The sequence below is a fragment of the Bactrocera dorsalis genome, chromosome 1 (assembly GCF_023373825.1).
Source record: "Bactrocera dorsalis isolate Fly_Bdor chromosome 1, ASM2337382v1, whole genome shotgun sequence".
Classification (NCBI taxonomy): Eukaryota; Metazoa; Arthropoda; class Insecta; order Diptera; family Tephritidae; genus Bactrocera; species Bactrocera dorsalis.
In genome coordinates, this window is record NC_064303.1 from 96,189,221 (window position 1) to 96,208,635 (window position 19,415).

Genomic DNA, 19,415 nt, shown 5'->3' on the forward strand with positions numbered 1-19,415 from the left:
GTTCTACATGCCAATGTTTTAAAGTCCCTTAGATTTAACTTAGGTGATTGTCGTGTTATTTTTAAGCTAAAATATCCAAAATGCTATCGGTTTCTATAATGCCTATTATCAGAATCTACAGACAAGATTTCTGAATTGTTAAGAAATATTTTTATTTGGGATTCTATACCATTGATTTGTTTGGGCCTGATTGGTAAATGTGCTCTTTCAACAATGTTAAGGGTTATTCAAATTTCTTTCGTTTTCTTGAGATGGTTTTTCTATGACGCTGCTGAGGAAGCTACCGGTCTTTAACTTATATATTTTTACCTAGTTTTCTTGACGAATACATATAGATAATACTACCTGAAAACTTCGCAGAGCTGTTTTTCAATGAGGAATATTTCGTACCAGTTCTGGTTAGGCGCACCAAAAAACGACGTCATAGTAAGATTTATCTTGTGGATTGAACTCGAGTTCTTAGCTGAATTCTGCGGGTTATTTCCTGTTCGTATATAAATCAGGTTCCTTGTGTTATACAAACCGTCACCATTATAGTATATGAAACTCGATTTCGTTTGCATGACCACCATGGGCACGTTTGTAGAAGTCCAGACGCTGAAACCAATTTTCGACGGTTTTTAAGCATAAATCGGCCGATACTGTTGCAATTTCACGTTCGATATCCGTAGGAAGTTCATCAATATTCGTTGACATCTTGGCATAGACCACAGACTTGACATAGCCTCACAGGAAATAGTATAACGGCGTCGAATCGCACGACCGAGGCGGCCAATTGACTCACCCATTTCGTGAGATAACACGTTCACCAAACTTAGTTTTCAATGGAAGAAATAAGGAAGTAGGCCAAGATCTTGTCGCAAAATTCGCCACAGAGATGCTCAATGCTTGAGAACGGACGTGTGAGATACTGATTTGGGTCTTCCTCAATTGCTGCGCTAGCGGCAGCAATATTATCGACACTACGGGCACTTCTTTACATAACTGTCACGGGATATGGCAAGACGATTATGACGACCATAAGTTGGACATAGCGCTCTTAAAGTTGAGGCCACTAACTCCGAATTTTGGTAGTAAATTTTAATAATTTCGGCTCGTTATTGGATTGTTTATCTTTCCATGATGAATATGACCGTTAAATTGTGGACTCCATACTTCGTATGTATTAAGCATAATGTATGTATGTTAAGTCATAAAAATATGTTCACAAATGACTTGAATAAAGCGTGCTTGCTGGCATTATGACAGATTAAAATCTTCAAGAGGGTCAACAAAGATATCACTTGAGTAATATTGAGCCAGCACTAGTAATTTAGGTGGCGTGGAACAAGTAGTTGGTAAAACAAGAAGCAGTTTTAGTACGAAATAGAAATAGTATAGTAATACTAAACAATTCAGGACACGTGCAAAATCACAACAATTTGCAACGAATAAGAAATAGCGGCGAGTAAATAGCCAACGAACTTTTCCGGCATACCAATGCAACGAAGCAAATAAAAACAAATAAAAAAGGGCAGTCATGCTAAAAACAAGTGAGTCACAGATAATAAATATAAACATTTACAAGTACAATAAAAACTTATAAGAAAGTGGAGGCAAAATGTAAGAAAAACATGGAAAAATATTTTTAAAGTATGTATGTGGACATATGAGACTAAAAGTTTCTGTTTAGAGACAGTGAGTATTGTTTTTTAATTCCAAGCAAATATAACTTTACGTCGCTGGCACTCGACAAATTCCTAAGCGATTTACAATAATTTTAAAAAACTTGAGTAATTCAGTGAGAATTCCTTATAGCAGATAAAAAAAGTGCTGCGGTGCTTTGTAGAAACTGCAAATTGGTATAGTGGCTGCAAATTGGCACAGTGGCACTGCTATAAACACTATCCACATGATTTTCGCCGTTGTCACGTATTTGGCGTATATAATGATGGTCATTCATATGCAGAGAGTGCACAGAACAAACCAACGGATTATAAAATAAATGTAATGAAGTAGCGTAATAAAATTCAATTTCATGCAACATTGTACGCAGACATGCCACAAACATGCATTATGCTAGAGAAGAGTAGAGTAGAGTTTAGTGGAAACATTGAATGTGAGCCAACTATGAACCATATAAAACATACAGACAGAGGGAGCGAGCATGTACTACATAGTTCTTATATAAATATATATGTATATGGAAGCTCGCAATATGTTGGCACCAATAAAAGTGACAGTTTCAAAGATTGCGTACGCACTTAGCAGAGTGCGGATGGAGTGAGGGGAATTGGCGAGTGAGCGCATGAGTGCCATAAGCGCGTGTAGCTAAAATGCTTTGATATAGCTAATTCAATGATAAAATGTTGAAAGACGGAAATTAAATAAAAGGACAGCAATATATTAGATTAGGTGGGACATTTACTTCCACAAAGCACCAAAAATACTCTCAGAAAAAATTTTTTATATAAATGCTTAATTTAAATATGTATTTTAATATAATTGCACGTTTGTACAAAAAATGTTTTCGAGAATGGGATTTCGGGATCGGGATTTTTAGTTCGGAAGTAAAATTACTTTACTCTTTATATGAAAATAGAAAATTTTTGTAGTAAAATAAATACTAAACAAATTTCGGGATTACCACTTCGGGACTGGAGCTTTCATTTCGGGATTTAAAATATATATATATATACACGATTTGCGATAAAATATATTATAAAGAAATTTCGGGATTTCGGGATAAACACTGCGGGGTTAGAATTTTCAGTTCGGGATTTAATATACTTTCTCTTTTAGAAGAAAATGTAGAAATTATTTGTGGCAAAGAACAATTGTATATATGTTTTTACAAAAATCGGGATTTCGGGATCGAGATTTTTAGTTCGGGATCAAAACAATTTTGCTTTTTATGTGAAAATAGAAAATATTTGTAGTAAAATAATTACTAAAGAAATTTCGGGTTTAACACTTCGGGATTGGAACTTCCAGTTCTAGATTTATAATACTATGCCCTTTTGAATAAAAAGTATAAACAATTTGTGATAAAATATATAATAAATTTCGGGATTTCGGGATTAGCACTTCGGGACTTAATCCATTTTCTTTTTTATATAAAAATATAGAAATTATTTCTGGCAAAATAAATATCCGAGACATTTTGGGATTTTGGGACTTCGGGATCAGAACTTCGGTATCGGTAAACCAGTTCGAGTTTTAAAATACTATGCTTTTAGATAAAAATGTAATAATACGGACGTTTCGGGATTTCAGGATCAATATGGCGGGATTGTGTTCCAGTAGGTGTTTTAAAAAAATGTTTTTTTCACCGTCTTCCCATAAATTACTGTGTCAAGATGTTAAGAGGTACATAGTACCATTACCGAAGTATTTGGGTTTGACATCCATTCGGACATCCATTCGTGGACAGATAAACAGCTTGGGGACCTGGACTTCCATCTAACCCAAATACTGAGTGGACATGGATGCTTTAGAACCTATCTGTTCCGATTCTCTCACGACATTAGTCCGTACTGTCCGAGGTGTACAGAGTGCATAGAAGACTCGGAGTAAGAATTTTTTCAATACCCTCGTTTTTCAAATGTAAGAGACAAGTTAAAAACTTCCCTTGGTGGTAGTTTGACAGCCTGTTCACCTGTCAGCCAGTTCCTATATCAATGATATTTATTCCATGAGTGAGAAAACTCTAGGTATAACAGCTCATTACCTTATCTAGCAACTGAGGACATTTTTAGCAAAAGTAAACCCAGATTTCGATAAAAACTCTTTTGTTATTGGAGTAAGAGAAAAAAGGAAGTCTTAATGAGGAAAACTTTTTGCATAATAATAAGTAAAATACTTCGAAAACTTTCAAGGGCCTTACTACCAATTTATTTCTTATTAATTTCTATTGAGAACATTGATTGATTATTTTTTTCGAACTGTCACAAATTCGGTTGTTCTTTTCGTCGCAGCCTTTACACATTTTATAAGTTCTCTGATACTCTTCCTCAACAATAATAGAGCCAACTTGTCACCATGGAAATTTATGCTCGTAACTTCTTGTCGTACCCGTTTCACTTGTTCAGCTAATTTCTAAACAGGAAACAATGACCGATAACATTTACGAAAATAAATAAATAACGAGAAAAAACTATTCTTTTATGTTCAGCCGCTTATAAATTGGGCGAATATTCAATTTCACTGCACTTATGGCTTTGGTGACAAAGAGACCTGGTGCGCAGAGTGTGAGAGTTACAAACTAGTTGATGTTTGGTGCTTTGATCTATGTCTCGTCTGTCTGCTGCTGTCCGTTAGGCGCCACGTGTCCTTCAAACTCCAACTTAAGCGTTAAGAAAGATGAATATAATGGGAATAGTTTTTATGGATGCTCTCAGATGAGTGGGGAGGTTAAAAGAGTATGCAAAAGTATGTGTGTAGCTAGAAGGTGGGTTGTGGGTAGGGTGGTAGTTATCTGGTAACTGATATGGACATGTTTTGCATGTTTGTGCGTAAAAGATGTGGAGTCTCTTAGCACACTCTTTTTGATTGTGCTAATTTGACATGTATGATAATATTGTTATACAGTTATTTTTTGTATAAAGATTTTGACGTGAGTTTGGTTTGTGCTTAGCTTTAATTGAATTTTTGTGTTAATGTGAGCTCAGAAACTATATAGGAATGGACAGGATTATTCTGAGTTAGCGAGCTAACGCAATTAGGAGGCAAATACCTCAGGTACTGTTAGCGTTGACGAAGTTTGAATCTCTTTTTTGATAAAAAAAAAACCTAGATGTACCCTGTCTTAAACACTGATGTTATATCTTAAAGGGAAGTTATCAGTTTCAGCTCGATTTAATCTACCTGTAAAACGTTTTCGAGGGTAACGAGATGGTTCCATGGTTTTGCCATGAGAGCAAAGGTGTTCCCAATAATAATTATTTATAAATTAAACTATTTTGTTCGGTCAGTCTAAGATACGTATAATTATTACTCTTATTCAAACACCCTTTTAATAGTTCTAATAGGCGTTGAACTTTCCTTATACTTCTCGTATGCGTTCGTGATATGCTATCTAAAATAACGCAATAACTATTTCGAAAGCTCGGCTGTCCACTAGTTCCTACCTTTCTGTTTATTATGGTCTTCCAAACAAAAAAACAAACACCAAGCAACATTTTTAGACCTAACCTAACCTTGGACTATAACTTTATGTTATCAGAAAATGCCTAATGTCTTTTGCCATAGCAATGGTTATCAGTACGAGTATAGAATTTTTAACAAAAATATTGGTAATCAGGTAGTTGGGGCCTTTACGAGTATTATTCAAAAGCAATGACACCACTCTACTAGATTCACTCTAGATACTCCAGATTCTTTTGAATCTAAAGGTTTGTTAACTGTCCACTAATACTTAAGCGGCTGAAAAGTGAAAAAGGTGCGAGTATTTATGAACCTGGTGCAAACCAGTTATTATATTTGATGACTGATTTGGGACCGACATAATACAGAGATCTTAGACAGTTTGGGATAGGACAGGATCAATATAAATAAAGGAGCAACATCTTTACCTTTCGACAGTCAAGATTGTCGATTTATTTCATTATCATCATCTGCAGAATAAGTAGCTTCTGGTATATAGTAAAGATTCTAAGATAGTTGCATGGAGAACTTTTGTATTTGACGAGATATCTTCGCGAAATTCAGCATGGATTGTTTTCCATGGCAACAAAGCAATCTCCGAAGAAATTGTTTAGATCGAATCACTGTAGTATTAAGCTGCCATACAGACTGTCTTGAAAAAATTAAATCATTTAAGGAACCTTATGTATTTGTGAAGGATATTATAGCTTCGGGTCTATGGGCGTCAACGATTTTTCTTGTTATATTTTCAAGAAAATCGGCATATTGGTTGTTTAAAGTTTAGTTATCCCTGCTCTCTTAAAAGAAGCAGACCTCAGGGTACTTGTAACCTAAACACATGAGCGGCTAAGTGCTACCATCCTATAAGTATGTAGGATCCCTTATACTTATACTTGTAAATATGTATGAATATTTTAATCTACTTACTTTAAACTATTTCCATAAGCCAAAAGGGTGAAAAAACAAAGAAGCCATATCAAATGAACCCTTTTATTTAAATTGTATATCCTAAATATATGTATGTATGTACAAGTATAGATATGGATAATGAGATATGTGTGAAAGGGTGCTGTTCATAGGGCATCACACAGTTCGAATTGGGGAATTACTTGGACACATTTTTATATACATATGTATGTGTATATGTTTGTAGTTGAGATTTCCATTTGATAGACAGTTGATTGTTGAAGTATAGCTGTCTGTTGAAAACATGCTTGTACCCACACAGTCAATCAGATATCACAAATGTGATTGAGGAGATATATATGTATAAGTACATAAGTATTATAAGCAATGAATACGAGTACATAAAAAATTGACTCGAAGTTTTAATAAGATAAGCCGTTGAAGTAGTCCATTGTAGCGTTATTGAAAACACGGCAGCTGAGATATTTAAAATTATATTAAATTAATCCCCAAATTGTTCGTTGTAGGTGTATATATGGATGTACATATGTATTTTCATACATTTGGCCTAACAATAAAAGAAACTAGTGTAATGTATTTGTTGTAATGGTCCTCCAATATTTCAATTTGATATTGTAAGGCTTCGAGGACTTTAAAACAGGCGTTTCCATCTTGTCCTCATTTGATTGCCATATTTTCTTCAGTAAGGAAAGGAGGAAATATTCAATTTGCCCTAAATATGATAGGTTCCTAGCGTAATCCGTTCAGTTTATAGATTTATGGTGAGTGAGTGAGTGACGATGTTCCAAAATTATTCGGGTGCCAAGCCTTTTCTTAAATATTAGAGATTACGGCACTTTGAGACCAATAACTTGAGAACGGTTTGATGAAATATCATGTGTAGAACTTAATTAGTATTCGAGTTAAGGTTACTGCTAAAAGCCTAGGATAGATATTTTTTGTTTATGGGGAGATCCCCCATAAAAATCAACGAATTTTTTGACCGTGTATAATAGTGTAACAACCACTTAAATATTCATCGTATATGCATATGTGTCATGTTTCCGGTGTTTTCAGACCACAGTCTCAGCAATTACTACTTCATTGTCGTTAAATTTTTCATCCAGGAAGAATTGACTTGAATTGTGAGTACAGAAAAAAGTATCCGAATGCTAGATTAGGCATAATATTACAGAAAATGGGATCTGAATGCTAGATTAGGCATAATATTATGGTATTATTAGATATGAATTGAAGGTTAGGCCTGACTATAAAACATATGTATGTATTCAATTCTAATGACTATCCCTCAAAAAAAAGCTTTTCAGCCTGCCTGGTATAAGTATATTATATGTATAAACTTTTGGAGATCTCTACGGTAAACCGTAGTCAGCTGATTTTTATGCTCTGTGAAGGATTTTTAAGAAGTACTTACGATATCTACAGTACTACATTCGTCTGTTCAATCAAATACTGATTTTTAGTGTAGGATATGTAACAATTTATAACAATATATAATATATTATCATTTTTTAGTCAATGTAAGACACTTTCAGATTACCTTTTTTAATTTTTATCACCAAAAAATTAACATCTGTTTCCGCCCGGGATCGAACCGGGGGCCTTCCGCGTGTTAGGCGGATGTGATAACCACTACACCACGGAAACAGTTATTCCAAGAAGCCTGGGCAAATAACAAAAAATACCAGACATATTGAAAATAACAACAAATTTAAAAGAAAATCCAAGAAAGACATGCTATCGATTAAATATTCAATTGAACGGCTACAAAAACTACTCTTAACAAAGCAAAAGGTTTAAAATATAAGACAAGTTTGTGTATGTACATATGCATAATCATTCATGACACTTTTACTATTGTTTTGCTCTATCAACACATACTCAACCCAGTAGTGACCGAGTCAGTGGTCTTAAGCTGATTAGAAATGTGGGCTCGGCTAAAAATAAACTTGTCAAACAGCCAGTTGGGTGATCTACATACACACCAATCAATAAGAGCATAAAGACCTAGCAACAATCAAAGCTTTACATATGTGTGTACGAGTATACATATGTAGTGCTGATAATGTACGCTTGTGGCTATTGAAGTGGCTTACCAACGCAAAGAGCCATACATTTAAAAGTATTATAATGGATTCTTAACTTCTTCTAACGAATTTAGTTCGAACAGTTAGCAAACGAATGTAGTTTCTCAAGAGAGAGATGGTGGCTTTTGAGGATCGAGTGAAAAGAGTTTTAGTTTAGTACTAATGCCAATTAAACGAAAACTCGCAGGAACGATTACAGTACGAATAGGAAGCGAAGAATTAGTCTTGACTCTAGATATGCTACATATGTATGTACATACGTTGGATATATCTTAACTTCGGCTGTCCAAATGCTAATATACCCTTCAAAGGTCCATGACCACATATTGATTTTGATCGGTCAGTTTATATGGCAGATAAATGCTAAAGTGGTCCAATCTAAACAATTTCTTCGAAGTTTGCAATAAAACGCGGCTTAATTGTGTCAGCTCTTCATACTGATCAATTATATAATATAAGGTATTTTATATAGTCTCCGACGTTTCCTTTTGGTAGTGAGTCTACAGAATTCGATGTCAGTGTCCAGTATATCATTATAGCTTTCACATTTCAAAGGCTCACTATCTGGCCCTAACAGAATATGGTCTTAGCTGCAACGAAAAATCCTAGGTCGTCAGCTACCATTACAACCAACTTGCATTTACGAGATAACAATTGCCAATCTTTACTTTATATCTCTGAGAAGTATAAACCAAAATCTATAAATAGTACAAGTACTAAAATATCCGAGCAAGCACCTGCCTGAAATCAGTAGACCACCATCTATTCTAACCCTTAGCGCACTCTAACGCTTTTATAAGGTATATGAAAGAAAAATGCTGTATTGACCTCACCAAACCTAACCTAACTCATTTTACATTAGAATACTCCCAGAAAAAAGACCGTTCTGTGTGTACTGAAATAATGTATGAGTAAAATATTTTCCCCCAACCGGCTAGTGGCTTTTCATTTCAAATTTCTTAAGAAATAATAAATAAATATTTACAGTTATAAATTGTAACGTACGAAAAACTCATCGCTCATCTTAATGACATGTGTGCCTGAATGGAAATTCTCTAAATGCGTACATACAGGGTGTTATATAGAGTGGCTTCTTTTAAGAAATTTTTATTAAAAATATATTGACATGACTTATTTGTTTATTAGCCCCTGGGAAGCAGGGTTGCAGTGGAGAATGTCAGTAGGAGCAAGCAAATTCAAAAGACTTTCGATAGATCGAAATAACTGCAGGAGCTATCAAGAGCAAGGTACCAGGGAAACAATAGAGGATCTCTTGTGCACTAGAAAGGCAAAGGCTTAAAGCATTTGGGGCATCATGATATGAGACATTAGAAGAGGAGTCGATAGAGACCGCAGAACCTGTTGAAAGACGTGTCAAGCGCTCCATTGTGCTTCGCTATGGACCAAAACTGGTCTATGCGTGGCAAACGAGCCTACTAGAATGACCTAACCCATTATACCTATAATTATTATTTGTACATTATTGAGATAATGGTGAGATTTTTGATTATTCATATATGAAAGTTGATTTAGTTTGAGAATTATATTATTTTAAATTTACTCCCTTAAAAAAGGAATGATCGAAACGGAGACGATTACATAGCAAAATCGGCCAAAAATGGCCGCATTTGAAGAAAAAGAAAGCGATGTTTCATCAAGACATTGCTCAGTATAACAAGTCAATATTCTCTATATTTGGTCCTCAGCGACTACTTCCCATTTTTAGATCTCAAAGTATTTCATGCTCGTTCACTAAAGAGGTGGTCGGTGGTGTTGAATAAAATTTAAAAAAAAGTTGTTTTGCTATGGTAAGCTGAGGACTTTTCAATTGACATGTTCTATATATGGAAGACAATTTCATTTAGGCTTTGGTACATTTTCATTGTTTTATTTTCGAGTGATTTGATCGGTATTCAGTTGATTTTACTTCCTCCAAAGCTTCCATGGATGACCTAAACATTGGTCTCATGTCTTGGTTCAGATTTACCTCCCTTTAATCCCTCTCACTCTATAACTGACTTCATGCCAATAAAGTTTTGTTATCCCGCTTTGCTTTTAAAATAAATATTCCGGTATAAATTCTGCAATATTTTCTAAATTTATGCCTTTCGAGATATACTCGTATGTATATATTTTCACGACCATAAAATAGTGCCTTTAAAAGAAATTTTTTGTGACAAAGAGTTCAGAAAAGCAGTCGCCATTTTGACCACCCTATATGCATACAAGTATGTATAAGAGACTTTCTCCTCTCTGTTATCTAGATAAGTTACCACCGTCGACTATTACTCTACCCGGACCACAGCTTCATCACTTACCAGCTTAGTACAAATATTTGTATAAATTTGCTATTTTAAGAGCATAAAGAAAGCAAACATTTTTAAATACATAAATTATAAATCAGTGAAATAAATTGACCATTAAATGCGTCCTTGCAAGCGAAATAAAAAGGAACAGTTTGTAGCTGCGATGAGCAATCGACACGTGACACAGTTACTGCAAGGATTCCTATACGTATGGAGGAAGTGGAGGGGAAAGTGCTTGGAAAATGGCAAGAAAATTCAATTTTCACAAAAATTTGCAGACCATCAAATGTGAAACTATTATAAATGCTCCACGCATATTAGAGTAGCAGAATATAGATAGCGTGAGGACGAGAAGAGAGGAGAAAGAGAGCATGCGGAGATGATGGTTAAACAGCGAAGGACGAAGGCGTAAGACAAATTGGAGGCGAAACGTCTGGCAGCGTCTGACGCCAAGAGATAGTCCAAATATGTACATACATATACCAAATTTCTCAATGAAAATATGAAAATCGAAAATGGAAAAAGAAAAACATTTAAGGCGCTAAACCGAGGAGGGAACTAAGGGTTGCGTGGTGTGGCGCATGAATGAAAATTGTTTGGCAAATTAAAAAATGCGTAGTAAAATCGAAGTCATTGAATAACATAATAAAGAATAATTTACATATAGTATATTCTGCGCGTAAGTGTGAGTGTCGGAAAGCAAAATTTCGGTTTTCTTCCACTTCGCAATTGCAACTGGAATTTATCGCCTACTCGCGACAATTTCATACAATTCAATGAGGCGTTGGCGACATTGACATTGTCATTTGGGCGATTGCGTGGAAAGTTTAGTCGCTTTGGCTCGTTGTCAACATTGTGCTTTAAAGGAAATTCGATGCTACGACAAAAAAAAAATATAATAAAATCTTACATATACGTATATATAGCCAGAAACAATGACGTCAAATGTTAAGCAATGCCCTGGTGCTCAATGCTGAAAATATTTAATATTTCAGAAGAAAGTTTAATCGCAACGAATGAGAAAGGAGCACATTTTTTAAAACTATTCACTGAGGACTGTTGTTGTTGTTGGTGCGGTGTTGACAGTACTTGACCGGGAAAAAATTCGGGTTCGTTCCGGTTATGCAGACTCGACTGTCGTGGGAACGAATTCCCTGAGGACTCTATAGTTCCGGTTGTATTATTGCTGTTGTAAGAGTACTTGACTCGAAGTAAGGTTAGACTGGAATAGAAACCGAGAGACCGCGTCACACACGAACGATCTCTATCTTAGAGTATTGACCTGCACTAGAATAACGTACTGAATTTTTAGTTAATCGATCTCAAGTTATTGGTTTTTAAGTGAAGCAACTTCTGACGCTAAGAAGACAGAACTAAAAAACACAGAAATATATAGCAATAGAAGAAAAAGCAAGTTACTTGGAACTAATTTATGCAGGAAAAAAGAGGCAGCTACAAGGCTTAACTACCATAAAAGGTTGGTGGGCCCTAAATGGGGACTAACATGAGGACTAACATCTCAACTCTGTCCCCAATATTGTCTTCCTTCCAGAGAAGAGTGAGAAAGAGTTGAGGAGAACCGAGACATAGTTTAAAAATAAGTCTCTATACGAATGGGTTCTAACTATATAATCGAGTGGACAGTGGTACCTTTTTAGCAAAATTAGTTACCGGAATCGCCTTCCGACTACCAGATCACTGCAGTGTCTTCCAAGCGGAGATCACAGCAATTAAAAATAGCCTTCTTGTTCTGACAAAGAGTGTGCTCTCAAGAAGAATTACATATACAGATAGCCAAGCGGCTGTGAAATCACTGAGTCTCTCAGGGTTTCATAAAAGATAGGGAAAGTATGTATCGATGTTGTGGCGGATCTAGCATCTTATTTGACGATAAACCTACAATGGATTCCAGGAGATGGTATATTCCTGGTCACTTTATAGCAGGTGGACCAGACAGAGCAATCATCACCCAGCATTTAGACTCCGGAGAAGAGGGAATTTATGTGCCTCTAGTTACATGTCGATATTGAATCGACTTATATGTGACAGATATAGCTGAGCCTCGGTGGACTCGAGGCTTTGCACTGCGTCTATTGGCAGATATCCTATATCTCATATGGTCACAAAGGTCTAGTACTCTGAATAATTTCAGGAGCTTGCTAGGCGCGACTGAGGGGATGTGACCTCTATCTACGTAGATGGAACCTCGGAGCTTAAACCTGCTTCTATAAATTGCTAAGAAGTCTAGAATCAGGTGTTCTTGAGTTTCCTCTTGCATGTCGCGAAACCGGCAGTTTGTATTAGAGACTCTGTCCATGTTGGACAAGTGCTTCCTGAGCCTGCAGTTCCCTGTATAGAGCGCGACAAGGAGACGGAATTTGTCTCGGGGGAGGTTGATCATATCGCTCAATATAGAGCATCTTCTATGTGAATGCAAGGCTTCGCATAGGGAAATAATCACAACTATTGGCCGAGGGTTTCTTGACAATGTGTTTAAAGTTGCAGAAGAAACTTTTGTATTGATGACCTTTATCAATATTATAGCGTCTTGTAGTGAGAAAATAATAGAGTGAAGGGAATTATATCCCGTTGGCTTCACTATGGGTCCCTAAAGACTTCCTCAGGACTTGCGTCTCCAGATATCTACTCTACTTTCCTCGTTATCTCTGATTCATTCAGCTAGTGGTATGACTTATATATTATATTGAAGGAATTTTAGTCTAAACCCACCAAATTTGCCAGATTTGTTCTCCAGCGTATATTTCCTTTTTTCAGACTCAAAACGTGACCCTCAGGAAAAAGATGTTACTAAAAGGACGTAGAAAAGTAGAGGTTAGAAAAATTTAAATATCCCAAAGCTTTGGGTTTAACTCTACAGCTCTTTGGCTATCTTCACATTTTAACGAAACTTAACGAGCTCAGAAGCACCGCATCGAAGACGCTGACTACTAATATTCATACACACATACATACATACACGACTCATTAACAGTTCAGCAAGTTTATTAATAATTTTTGCGTGGAACGTGACATTTGACAGTAAAGACTTATAGCAAATTGTTTTCTTCTAAGAATTAAGACAATAAATAAAGAAAGTATTGGGAAAACACAAAGAAATGTTCACACACACTCGAATGTATGTACTATATTCGTAGACAAATATATAAAGTTTTGTCTATTTTTGGAAGTCCTTTCCCTCGATTTCGATTACTCATATCCTTGCAAAGGAGATTATTATATGTGTGCAAGCATACGAGCACAATAATAAAGAGTCATCAATAAGTACAGCGATTTTTATCGAGGTCACATTTAAGCGCCAATGAAACGCAAAAATAACAGTGAATTTCGCTTGGGAGAAGACGCAGAAAATATTAAAAGTGTTGAGTATGTATTGAAAAAAAAGAACGTAGCGATGGAAACGATTTAAGGCAACTTTGGGGAAAATATGGATGTTGCTATAAATATGGATGTACTTAGGGACAGATTCCATATGGACAGTTTGAATATTGATCGCTCATAAGGTGAAAAGCTGCACGTTAGGGATCTAGAGACCTCCGGTGAGGATAATATATCCTCAACTCGTATCTTGATGATAATGGAAAGAGAAATGATGTATGAATTTGCGAACCAAAGAATGTTGTAGTCGGTTGATCTAAACGCTGAGCTACTTGTCGGTGGGCCAAAAACTCAGTAATGGCATTGGGAAAACCAATAATTACGGGAAAACTTTTTTTGGAAGTAATTTCTGGAGGAAATGTTGAGATTGATTATCGAATCTACTTCAAGAAGTATGGTTTCATAAAACTGTAGTGTTCGATCTAACAACTACATTCTGATTCGGGTATATGCAGTCGGAATGTATCTGAATGCATGTCTGGGGTACTTTTAGAAAGTTTTGAGTTTAAATCTTTTTGGTTTTAGTAGCCATATCCGACCCAGAATAGAAATTTGCCAACTCTTAGTCCGCAATAGTCTTCAATAAGTTCTCTGGCTCTATCAGATACATCTTCCGTCCACAATAATCCGAATCTATCCATAATGAGATTTCTTAAACTTTAGGGATCTAGTACTTTTCTTAACATTTCTCTATTATTGCCATTTATGACACTGAGCTCTTTGAGTGCTCCACTTGAAATATACGAGCATATCTTTTCATTTATGTCACATCATGTCGTCATTTCCATCATATTTGTCACATTTTACCAATAAGCAGCTAAAAGTCATCAACTACAAAAACAAAAAATGTGTATATTGTGAGTAAAAGAAAATTTGCGAAAATATCAGCATCAAAATTCGTGTAGACAACAGATTTAAGGGCATAAAGGGCCCTTAAAATTACCATAAGAAAGAGCATATCAGGCGATGCGGCATACAACAAGAACGGCAGCGGAAATGTTGGAAGAATTTAAGGACGAAAGAAAGGGTAAAATAAGCAAATAGTCGCACAGCCATAAGCGTATGTCTTATATAGACGATATTTTATAAAAAGCGTGCAATAAACTATGTGTTGAAAATGAAATCGGTACAGTGAAACCTTGATAAGTAATCCTCTTTTTGATTGTGATATTTTCTTAGTAGCACTATCGAGATATAAATGAATAATATAAAAGCAGAGATCTTGAGATTTCTTTAAATGAACACCATTGTTTTTGGGGAGATTCCCTAGGTTTCGATTCTAAATGGGTACTTGAAACATTGAAATTATCAAGGAGAGCAATATATTAGATTTGGACAAATATTTCTTTGGATTTTCTTTAGCTTCCATAGCATTGGTACCTGTACCGCTTATTCATAGTGTTCAGCTTCAAGTTACTTGGCATAAATCTATAACGATTTTAGCTGCTTCTGAAGATCTGTTTGACTTTTCGTAAAAATTTTTCATGTTGAAAAAATACTCAAGAATATTTGAGTGTGAATTAACCGACCTTAAACCTGTTATAATACAAAATTTTTCTTCCCAGATCCTTTGAGACAAAAATCTTCCATCAGATGGACACATACTGACTCTATACATCTAAATGCTTTCTTTGGGCTGAAATATGAAAATAAAAATGGATTGTTTAAATAATATAAAAGACGTGAGAGCAGAGAGCTTAAGAATAGGATGAATATTTGAGAGCCTAAAAGTCGTGAGAGCAAAAGCTTAGAAAACAATTGGTCTTAGTTTGGATGACGGACACAATTAAATACTTTTCAAACAGTGGTAACCTATAGAAGGGTTATTCCAGCGCTACAAATACACAAACGACCCGAACTTATCGCTATTTGATATCTAAAGTCTCACTTTTATGTAAGATTTATGCTTTTTATTAGAAATTAATGGAAGTTCAGTTATAATTTTACCAAAGAAATAAAAAAAAAAACCGTTTACTGCGATTTTCTGTACTGATTATGCAAATTTAACTACGTATATACTAACCGAAAATATAAATTTAGATATGCATACATTCCTCTACTCAGCATCTACGTCACAGACTTTCAGCTCACATGCAAGCTTCTACATAGTTATTGCCACACAAAAAGCGCATTTTTTACATCAACATACACACGCCCACTCGCCCATATCTTTGAACTTGATGCACTCTCACCTCTTGTGAGGATATCGCTTTCATTTTGTCGTCGTTTTTTATTCGATTTCTGTTTTGGTAATGTCGTCATCATTATTTCATTACCATATAGCAAGGCTGCCGCCCGCCAGACACTCAAAAAGTTATAGCATGTATGTAACTCGGGCACCCACACAAGTGTAACAGCACATAACGGTACATGAGCAGCCAACACCATTTACGAAATCGTCCTTCGCTCATTTTCCTGTGCGCACGATTTTGTTATCTTTTTCACTCGCCTTACTTCGCGCCAGCCATCCATCTTATGTGCCGCACTAGTTTTGGTTAGCGTTGTTTGTTGTTGTTGGCGCGCTTTTTGCGACTAGAAAAATTTTGTGATTCATGCTTAAAAGTTTAGCGCTTGGCTTTATAGTGCGGACCATCTCATATGCTGTCTTTGTGTGGGTGTTTAAGTGTATGTGTGTGTGGGATTGGTAGTACAGGTCCGACTTTTTAATTCGGTTAAGTGGATCATTTCAATTTGTTGGATTGAACCTGAGAGGTGGAATAATTTAAATGCCGCTTAAGAAAAACAGCTCACACTTCGTTGAATTGTCGAGCACTTACTATATATTGTGGGTAGTCCATGCCATCCTCTTGGTCAGTTCGAAAATTAAAATATAATTTTTAATAATATTAAGGAATATTAAAGAATTTTGGAAGACTGGCAAAAATATACATACATACGTATCAGTCTCAGAATCAATCTTCGGAAAAAATAATTCGATTTGCATCTATCTTCAGGGTACTCCAGTTATTACTGGAGGCATTCGGACTTTTTCGAAAATAACCTCGAAAAATTGGCTCAAGGAACCATCCGCAAAATTACGTTTCAACATTCTGATAGAAATACAGAGATTTTAGGACCCTATTTGGGATACATCCCTACGTCCGGGATGAATGAGAATATTTATAAATTCTCGTAGGGGAAATATTCCAAGAAATCGTCATTTTTCCCGATGATATGTACGATTCGTATTGGCCGCTAAGGATACACCTCCTTTGGGACCACGCCCAAGCAGAACTTGCAGCACAGTGCGCCTACATACTAAAAACCCTGAACTCCGACGTCATTGATTGCATTCGACTCACGGGATTGCCGTTAGTTATTACATCGTGGGACCAAGCTTAGCCATTCAGCTCTTCAGTCCCGCTTTTTCGCTCTAAGTCCGGTTTATCCCTCTGGGAGGTAGTTAGTTGGATAAATGTGTACTGAGTTTGGAGCTAGAAATCCTGATCATAAAAGGGTGACGTAACATAGGTTTATCAGATTTATAGGAATTGAAGTCTTACTCCAAAGCATTTCGAGAGAAACTCATCCTCAGGGATCGGATAATTTGTGCTCGAATGCGTCGAACTTGGAGATTCTAAATCTATTTAGAAATATCTTTTATGTTCCATTTGACTTATAACGAGCACAACGGAGAGCTGGAAGGGGCTAATCGCGGATATGTGGGATTTTTACCTTACAAAGTGTAGCTGCCCACATCAATTTCTGCAACTTCCTGTTCTGATTTAAGCAGATGACTAAGCGTTGATCTACTTTCCTGTGGACATTAATAAACTGTATGTAATGACGCGGGAAAAGTCTATAAAAACGCGGAATAGGAACAATGCACTGTCCCACCTTGCCCAACAGCGTCCGTCTCATTGAATATGAGAGTGTGTTCATCCCTATATACATTCATATATACAAATTGTCCACAGGCCAACAACACTTCTCAGCTAATTGTAACAGTTAGTTGCAACTCATCAGCATATGGTTAACAGACCACAACCGAAGCGCCATCAGCCGCGCAATCGCCACAAAGCTAACCCCGACGGCATCGCTTTTGCTGCAGTTGCCGCCAACAAGTTAATGCACTGTTAGACAGAATCGAGAACAACAAGAACTGGATAGGTTTATGTATAGTATAAGCAAGTTAATAGTTTTGTATGTATGTATGTGTATAGGTTTGTGGTTGGCATTCTTATTGGCTAGTTATTCGGGTAACGCGCTTGGCTTGCCGAATGGCGCAGCTAGTGTGTGTTCTGACTTGGCAGATTTGGTTGCGAAAACTCGCAGTTTGTTGGGGACGAGTGAAGAAGAGTGGGTAGGTAGGTGTACCGAGTTATTAGTGGTCCTTGGGCACGTTTTTCGTCTAGTTCTTTTCACTTTCTTTCTGCCAAACGAAAAAAAAAAATAATTGAAAGTATTTGTCGCATGGCTACCACACTAATTGGGACTTCAGTCTCTTTTTCATTATACATAAATGATTCTCAAGTAAATATATGCCATGTACACGGAAAATCTTTGATCCAACAATGAAACTGATTATTTTGCTCTGTATCAAAATTCGTAAAAATTTTCTACTTGATCTAAAAATAATAACTATAACTAAAATATTGCCATTTCAAGACATATCATCCAATCTTAAGTAATTTTGAGACCAATGGATGGTGGATTTCGTTTTGCTTGATGGCTCGGTGAATGTTAGCGACAACCTGCCCTATCATTTTCAATGGCCAAATATTGGTTTGCTCCTTTTGACGTAGTCTTGTCAGAACAGAAATGATGTACTTCGTCGGAAGTAACGTCCAAATTTACCGAAAAATTAAGAAACTATTTTGGTTAGCATTACTGGCATATCAAAGGGATGAAGAGGTCTCTCCGTTCCGCGAGATGGTTGTCGCGTTTTTTAAACATTGATAAACGCTCCGGCTCTTTCAAATTGTGATAGGACAGTTATTACTTTACGAAATATGTATTTAGTTCTTTATCTCGCGGCTTTTTCTCTTCTCAGTCTCAAAGAAATGGCTCGCTGGGAAAAAATCTCACCCTCTCAGGTCAAGAGTTAAAAAAATGGATATTTTGATGGGCTTTGTTTTTGCACTATCAAACCCGGGCGGAAAAATTGGACAACCGTTACAATCATGATTTAGAGTAAAGCCATGTTTTTACTCAAGAAACCGTTCTGTGTTCGTTCTTTGAATGTTGATAAGTAATCAAGCAATGTTAGAAATATGACGAAGAATGTTGGAAATAGACGTGACGTCATGAGCCTACATTGACGTACATACATATGACGTATTTTAATTGAGGAACTCGTTCAAGCACGCCAACTTTTGTTGCGAACAAACATAGTTCCTTGGTGGAATGTAAACGAAGCAGCGATCAAGATTGTAACTTCGTACCGCATAACGAAGAAGTGCCTTGGGATGCAGGGCAGCAGTGGAAAGTGTTGCCAGTACCACTCCTGGGTGCCCGGCCACATAGGCTTCGAGGGCAATGAAATAGTGGACGAGATTGCCAAGAATCGTGTACATCTAACATCCGAAAGCGTGATTATCATTGGGAAACCCATGCATTGTCCATACGACGATCT

At 36.3% G+C, this 19,415-nt stretch overlaps 1 non-coding gene across 1 annotated transcript; it reads right to left on the minus strand.

Annotated features, from left to right (window-relative positions):
* Positions 1-7,625: 7,625 nt before the first annotated feature.
* On the minus strand, positions 7,626-7,698 carry Trnav-aac (transfer RNA valine (anticodon AAC)). The gene has a single exon. It is a non-coding gene; the product is annotated as a tRNA-Val (tRNA).
* Positions 7,699-19,415: the final 11,717 nt, after the last annotated feature.